The sequence below is a fragment of the Littorina saxatilis genome, linkage group LG6, assembly GCF_037325665.1.
Source record: "Littorina saxatilis isolate snail1 linkage group LG6, US_GU_Lsax_2.0, whole genome shotgun sequence".
Lineage (NCBI taxonomy): Eukaryota > Metazoa > Mollusca > Gastropoda > Littorinimorpha > Littorinidae > Littorina > Littorina saxatilis.
The window spans coordinates 47,620,732-47,629,295 of NC_090250.1; the positions used below are offsets into that span (position 1 = coordinate 47,620,732).

At 41.0% G+C, this 8,564-nt stretch overlaps 1 long non-coding RNA gene across 1 annotated transcript; it reads left to right on the top strand.

Moving 5' to 3' along the window:
• The first annotated feature begins 2,544 nt into the window (after positions 1–2,544).
• Positions 2,545–8,292, top strand: LOC138969379 (uncharacterized). The gene is made up of 4 exons (XR_011456445.1): positions 2,545–2,764; positions 4,285–4,416; positions 5,273–5,356; positions 7,233–8,292. It is a non-coding gene; the product is annotated as an uncharacterized lncRNA (long non-coding RNA).
• Positions 8,293–8,564: the final 272 nt, after the last annotated feature.

Sequence of the window (8,564 nt, forward strand, 5' to 3'; positions counted from 1 at the left end):
ATGATCGCAGCTCTGTACATTTTCAGACTGGAAGAAAAGCGTCAACAAGCTACGTTTGACGTCACATACAAGGTTGACGTGTTATCTCGAGCTACTGTGACGATGCTTTGTGGCCCGGTGTTGGATTCTAAAAATTCGTCTCCCTGTCGGTTATTGTGCATTTTGTTGCACAACCAAAATGATGACAAAAACGATGTTTGGTGGCTTTGTCGTCAGACCAGCATTTTGTTGTTGGTCCTCGGGGAGCATATCGTCTTTTGTTTCATCTTTATCGACCAAGGCCGAAGGCCGCGGTTGATAAATATGAGACAAAAGGCGATATGGTCCCCTTGGACCAACAAAAAAGCTGGTCTGTCAACAAGCCACCAAACATCTTATAATGTCGTCATTATGACATTGACACTGAATTGCTTGGTTGGTCCGTTGTTTGTTGTTCTGAGCAGTTTCCTGTTTCTGTCATGTGTCTGTGCTCTTGTGAATTTTCGATGATTAAGTTTGGAGTCGGGTGACAATGTCTCATAAACTGTATGTCATTTATTCTTGTTATATAACTATATTTATTTGAATTCTGAATTCCGTTTTTGTTCACCGTTGGTTTTGTAACATTTATTTTCGTTGCAATAGTGAATTACTCAGAAATAAACTTGTTTCAGTTTTAACCGTGTTGATCTTCCCGGCTGTCTGAACATCCATAAAATGGTTATCGGCACAGAAGAATTTATTGGGGGCCCGGGTAGCTCAGGTGGCAGAGCACTGGACTTGTGATCGAGAGGTCGCTGGTTCGAATCCGGGCCGGGACGGACACGGGTCAACTTTATGTGCAGACCCAGAGACGGTATCCATCTTCCACCCCCGTGTCACCACAATGGCACGTTAAAGATCTTGGTCATTCTACCATAAGTGCAGATGGCTGATACCACCTAAACACGCAAACATCAAAAAGCCGTGAGGGCGTAAAACTCGAATCGTATAAACCAATTCATGTCCAATATAGGCAATTAAGACCTGACGGACAATAAGCCCCTTAAAATTTACTAAGAATTTATTGTTTCATATGAGAAGTTTACATGGAATAACATAAAACATGAAAACAAAACGTTTTCAATACAAATAATTTCATTAAACATGATTGTAAAATCTAAGTGCGAATCACACTCACAATTCATAATAATAAATAGTCATACATTTTCAAAAGACTCTCTCTCTCTCTCTCTCTCTCTCTCTCTCTCTCTCTCTCTCTCTCTCTCTCTCTCTCTCTCTCTTTTGTTTTTTGTTTTAGAAGATTAAGCAATTTTCCATAGCTCATTACTCAAGTCCCCGGTCAAATGATCGACTTGGCCAGATGTTTATTTTTGCCTTATAAATAAAGAACAGCCAGGTAACAAGTAATTTTTGCTCACTGCTTCAAAAGCACCACCGTCTGACTTTCAAGCCTTTGGCCGTACATATCCTCTTTCCTAGATTCCCAACTTTGGGGGCGCGGGTAGCTCAGGTGGTAGAGCACTGGACTTGTGATCGAAAGGTCGCTGGTTCGAATCCGGGCCGGGACGGACACGGGTCAACTTTATGTGCAGACCCAGAGACGGTATCCATCTCCCACCCCCGTGTCGCCACAATGGCACGTTAAAGATCTTGGTCATTCTACCATACATCAAAAGCCGTGAGGGCGTAAAAACTCGAATCGTATAAACCAATTCATGTCAATTAAGACCTGACGGACAATAAGCCCCTTAAAATTTACTTCCCAACTTCTTCCCCCCCCCTCCCCTCCCTCCCCTCCCCTCCCCCCTCCCCCCTCCCCCACCCCCCCCCCCCCCCAACAAAACATGACACACACGAAAATGCAATAGCTTCTGATTTCAAGAATTAATGCCTTATTTCTATAATAAGACCTTATTTCTCGAAGACCTTAGAAGAAATATGGCCTTATTTTTTCGAAGGCCATAAAGTAATTAACGCCTTTTTGAAAATACGACATTCTGTGGACTCATCATGAATCTAAAGACTGAAGTCACGTGCGCCAACTGCCTATTTATTAATTTATGCCATTGCGATCGTAGAGATTGCAGGCCTTATTCAAAAATGTTGTTAAGACCTTATTTTGACATTAAGGCCTTAGAACACTCTAAATTTTATAACACTTTGAGAACACTGAAAGTGTTTAGGGTGAACACTTAAAGTGTTAGGGTGAACACATTTTTACACTTTTGGAACACAGAAAGTGTTCTCAATGTGTTATCCTGAAGCATCTTCTGCTACCTGAACACTTTTGGAACACATGGTAAACACTTTTTTGCACAGTGGAACACCAGGTGAACACACGTGTTCAACAAGTGTTCCACTTCGTCTTTTAGTCATGATCCGAATAAAATAATACATTAAAAATATTTGGGCCATGAGCAGATTCGAACCCGAGATCTTCGCCTTGCCATGTCAGCGCTCTACCGATTGAGCTACGGAGACTCGTCGGGATCTAGCGTCGCTTAGAGTATATAATGTTTATACCCCCTAGACCGCTGCGGGACGTTTTTTTGTTTTTGTTTTTAATCGTGTTGTGCTTATATTTTTTCATCAAACATTTATTTCATCTGAGACATCTAATAAGCGGTAAGTATTAGCATTTTTATTTTTACAATTTAATAATGTTACTAATTGTCCCATCATGCTTCAGCTGGACCAAAAAAGAACGTTGACACTTTTAGATCTGTGGACCTGTCTGCGTTGTCGCTGCGTTGATTTGGCTCAGGATTTCCGATTGTTATCTGTAAGTTGCTTGCTGAGATTTTGTATTAATTCATCTAAGCTTAGTCACTCGTATTTTTGTTGTAACATGTTCCTGTTACTTGTATCTGTGGACGTTTGAAGACAATTTCTCTAATTTTGCTGTCGCAACGGTTTCAGCTGATCAGTGGACCTTTTACATTAGTTCTGCGTTGGTAAATAAACTCTATTTCAATTTGATGTTGATTTTTTATTCTGGTTGATGTGCTTGGTTTTGTGTTATTGTTATTAACAGCTATTGTGTTTTCAGCGTAGCAATAGGGCCCGATATTTAGACGAGACAAGTATAATGCCGACGAGTCGAAGACGAGTCGCATTATACTTGTTCGAGTCTAAATATCGGACCCTATTGCTACGCTGAAAACACAATAGCGTTTATATAGCTATTCTGACATTAAATTCTGTGTTAGAATCATGTTTTTGTCAGCGACAAGTACCAGAATGGTCCATGTCGTTGATGATTGCAGACGACGGTTCCCTTTCCGCATGAAGCCACGGAAATAACCGAACATTGAAAAACCCACGGACATGTATTACGGAGAAAACTCGAGATAACCGGATGCTTAGCATTACGTCAATATGTTAGGAATCATATGACGTCATGACGCATCATGCTTGCCTACGTAGATTGTATGTTCGAAAGTCTGACTTCTGTTGGGAATTCGCGTGGTGAAGACAGCGGTAAATCTGTAGATGATAAGAGAACAAGGATTGTCTCAGAAGAAACGACGAAATGTTTCAGACCGGTAACTTCATTTCAACATTGCACTATACAATGGACGTTCTATGTGACAGGAGAGTTTGCTGATTTTGTGTTAAACATTGAAGAGATCGTCTGCTAGAATCCGAGATAGGTCGCTTCAGATTGCAGCTTCTGGAAATTTGCAAGGTTTGTTGCCTGTTAAAGAACTGGATTTTACACGTAATGTATGTCATGTACAGTAAGCAACAACAAAAACACACACAAAGCAAATGGCATCGTCTGTCGACTAGTCACAGAGTGACAGAAACAAACCGCCTGGCGAGGTGCGTGTACTTTATACACGTGGAAGAAACCGGAACCACGCGTCTTTGTTATTGCCGATATCGTTTGGATATCGGCAAAAATGGCCAACTTTTGTATCGTTATGCTTTGATGATCGGAAAAGGGATGTGTGAGACCATCCAATCACAGCCCCCGAATTCCCCCACGTGTCCATCAGAATAGCTATATACTTGTATGTCCAGGGGTTCCTTATAATTATAATGGTGGTCCAGTGAACGATACCTTCCGCCTGTGGTCAGAGCAATACATTTGCAGATGTTCGGATTCTTCTTCTTCCTTTGGTTAGATCATAGATGTACGATCTGCACGCTAGATAAAGTGAAGCGGTAGGCTAAAAACAGCATACATTAATGAACAACATTCATCATAATAGTGGCCAGGTTGATTGTGTGCGCAATTTAGAATAATTCTGTGCATGCTTGGTTGTATTTAATTTCACAGATCTATCACACTTTCAGGAAACTGGGAAGCCGTTTGAGCTGATGTGCCCATGTGGCGAATCGATGTGGGCGTAACCTGCGCACATTTCTTCTGAATTGCACTGAGGATGAACAGGAGGCACTGACGGCAACCCAGACGTGTTTACCAAGGTACGCATGTCCTGCATTTGCATATAGTGTGTAGTTTTGCAGAGAAATATTGATCTGATAAGTTTTGTTTGTTTGTTTGCTTAACGCCCAGCCGACTACGAAGGGCCATATCAGGGCGGTGCTGCTTTGACATTTAACGTGCGCCACACACAAGACAGAAGTCGCAGCACAGGCTTCATGTCTCACCTAGTCACATTATTCTGACACCGGACCAACCAGTCCTAGCACTAACCCCATAATGCCAGACGCCAGGCGGAGCAGCCACTAGATTGCCAATTTTAAAGTTTTAGGTATGACCCGGCCGGGGTTCGAAGCCACGACCTCCCGATCACCGGGCGGACGCCTTACCACTAGGCCAGTTGTGCCGGCGGTTGCGGAATCATTGATTATACTATTTGCTGAAATACTCTGTTTCAAAATTAATATCTCCGTGCAAAACACACCAGACAGTCGCCAAACTCATATGTGGACACACACACACACAAACACACACACACACACACACACACACACACACACACACACACACAGCCAGCCCCCTCTCCTTCCACATTTGAGAACCTTCTTTTACAGTGATAGATTTGAATGTAAATAGTCTGAAACGTAGAAGTTGCCATATGAAGGGAAAAGAAAATAACTGTATCGGTCTCGAATAGCAGCTAGCATCTGCTGAAGAGACATTAAACCCCAAAAACCAACCAACCAACTCCTTCCACATTTGACAGAAATCTAAATGTTGATACACAGTTTCACAATAAACAAAAGTATGAGAATCAGAACACTTGTCAGTGTTGCTACGATGTGGAACTTCAGTAAAATAGTGTTTGATTTCTTAACATGCATCTTGTGTGTGCAGGAACCATACTGCTTCGCTGAGGCAGTTCACTTTCTGGAGATGGAGCTAACAGTAATGCGACGAAACCTTGTGGATGCACTTCATGTAAGTTTAAGCTTTCTGTGGGATACAGCGCAGTTACATTTTGAGAATGCTGCCTTATTTTGCAGTCTTCTCCTTAAAAGGTGGAAAAAATATACATATTTTTAAGTTCAGTGAGTGCTGAGGCCTGCAATGATAAAATGTTTTCCTGAACTTAGTCTACTCAGAATTTCCATTCGTTATGGTAGAGTAGTGCCGTAAACACTGAGGCCAGCTTTAGTCAAAGCATGGCCAACAGACAACACGCTGCTGATCCGCTTGGATCTGCCATTGCCGCTAACAGTGTATGCAGGGTGCATTCAATATGACACCCTTTTCTTTTGAAAATATTCTCATCGGAGTTTATGATTGGTTTTGACAGTGATCGCTGGCCTCCAATGGTCGCTGACAAGGTGTTTTCCTTCGGTTCACGTAGGTTTAGCTTGAGATCACGTGAGTTAAAAGCGATCCGTTTGTAAGTTTTGGTTAGTTTGATCTAAATAATGAAATATTTTAGAAAATTATGATAGAAATTAGAATGCATTTTATATTAAAGAATGCATTCCATATCATAGAACACATTCTATATTTATAGAATGCATTCTATAAAATAGAAAACATTGTATAATATAGAATGCATTCAATCATACTTGTCATTTGCCCAGAAATGTATTCTATTATAGAATGCATTCTATAACGTCCAACAATGCATTCTTATGATAGAATGCATTCTTCATAAAGCGCCACAAAACTTCTACAGGCCAGCTCGGTATGGTCCCTGCTTCGAAAGCAGATCTACAAACACTCTCACACACAGCTCTCTCTTTCTCTCTGTCTCTCTGTCTCTGTCTCTCTGTCTGTCTCTCTCTCTCTGTCTCTCTGTCTCTCTGTCTCTCTCTCTCTCTCTCTCTCTCTCTCTCTCTCTCTCTCTCTCTCTCTCTCTCTCTCTCTCTCTCTCTCTCTCTCTCTCTGTGCGTGTGTGTGTGTGTGTGTGTGTGTGTGTAGTTCTGCTTTTCTTTGCGGGGCTGGCCTGTTGTAGTTTCGGGACATTATGCATATAAATTATAATGCATTTCAGGACGTTAAAGAACGCATTCTATCATAAAAAGCATTTTGGTATTTTGTGTAAATAGAATGCATTTTATCATAGAAGGCAGTTCGGGACGTTATAGAATGCATTCTATAATATAGAATACATTACATAATAAATGATTTCCTTATAATTCATTATTTAGATCAAACCAACAAAACTTAGGTAGTTTCTTTACAAACGGATTACTAGAGGGTGCATTCAATATGACACCCTTTTCTTTAAACTAAAACTCATCGGAGTTCACGATTAATTGCGACAGTGATCTTTGGCTTCCAGTGATTGTTGACAAGGTGTTTTCCCTGGGTTCACATAGGTTAAGAACGAGTTAAGGAAAACGGGCGTGCTCAAGGCCTCGCCACATTAGCAGTACGGTTTACTGCTTACCTTATATAAACAATTTGTAGAGTGCCATTTTCCAGAGTGGCCACGCGCTAATGAAATCCTTGCGAAAGACCTATTTTAATTCTACTTTTTGTTCTTAGGGACAGACTCCTGCTTCAAGAGGGATTACTTTTTACATTCAGTCGTGTGTGCATGTGCGTGCATGCGAGTGTCATTGTGTGTTGGGAAGGTGAGAGCGAATTGGACGTGACGTATTTGTTCTCTGTTATGTGACATATGCCCGTTCTGGAATAAAAAAAGTTTACCTGTAACTGCGATTGTTGGAGATCTGCTGACAGCAAGAAGAAGTCCACTATTAGTTAAGATTTACACTTCAGTGTTCTCAATTAAGTACAAACGTTTTACACAAACCTGTTAAGAGTTGGAAATGCATCATGTTCTAAAACTCACTTTTATTTCGAACAGGATGCTCCGGACAGCGAGTTGAAAACTAAACCAAAGACCAAGGGCCTGGAATCCTCCCAACTCTGAAGGGTGTTTTTGTTATCGGACTTTCGTGTGTGAACTTTCAAGATGGGGTTTACCAGAGCTCCGTTCATATTATTTAATAGCAACATATACCGAGCAACAAAAGAAACGCGAACAAATTCTGCAATGTTTGATTGACAAAATCTCGGAACAATTATGGAGTTAGAATTATCAAACCACAACATTTTGATGAAGGCATGTTTGACACAGCTGTTGCGTGAGTATTTTGATGCTGCGATTGTTTCAACACACGGGACAAAACGAAGTTTTGGAGGTCTCGCTCAGTCAGCCTTCATCGCGTTCTCTGGCCACTGATCGGACACTGGTTGCTACCAGTGATGTTCCTGGTATTGTCAGCGGCTGAATTGAATCGATGTCGAAGACGTTGTGGAAGGAAATTGCGATCTTGTCTTATTGGGGTAATGCGAAAAAATCTACCGCGTTGCATAACTGCAGTGCTTCCAATGTCACCAGAACATTGCAGAAGGTGATAAACTGTTGACACATGCACGTTTAAAGCACATGCCAGCGCTTCTGGATCACCCCCAGCTTTAAATCGACCTGGCATTTTGGTGGTGTCAATCTTGGCATCCTGGCTGTTTCAAAAGTGAGACTGGCAGCAAGCGTGCCATGGTCTCTTTTGGTTGCTAATGCATTAGTGAACACATCTCACATATCAGATTTCTCCTGCTCTACTTGCACGTGCTGCGAGCGCGCATTATGTGTTTTACGATAAACCTGCTTGTCTTGTGTGTTAAAACAGTCACAGCATCAAAATAATCACACAAAAGCAAGGTCAAACATGCCTTCATTAAACTTTTGTAGTTTAATAATTCTAACTCTATAATTGATGAAGATTTTGTCAATCAAACAATGACGAATTTTGTTGCTCGGTATATTATGTGTTCAACAATTCCTACCCCAGACCCGTTTGTTCTGCGACTGCTGCAGACATTTCTTTTTGTCAATTAAAAATGCTTCTTTGCTCACAAAATTTGATTTTAATGTCTTTCTGAATTGTATGACAGTGCAGGATGAAAGTGTTCCAAAAGTGTTCTAAAAGTGTTCCAAAAGTGTTCCAAAAGTGTTCTAAAAGTGTTCTACAAGTGTTCTACAAGTGTTCCAAAAGTGTTCCAAAAGTGTTCTAAAAGTGTTCCAAAAGTGTTCTAAAAGTGTTCTAAAAGTGTTCTAAAAGTGTTCCAAAAGTGTTCCAAAAGTGTTCTAAAAGTGTTGACCTGAACACTTTTATGTGTTCAGAAGTGGTTACAG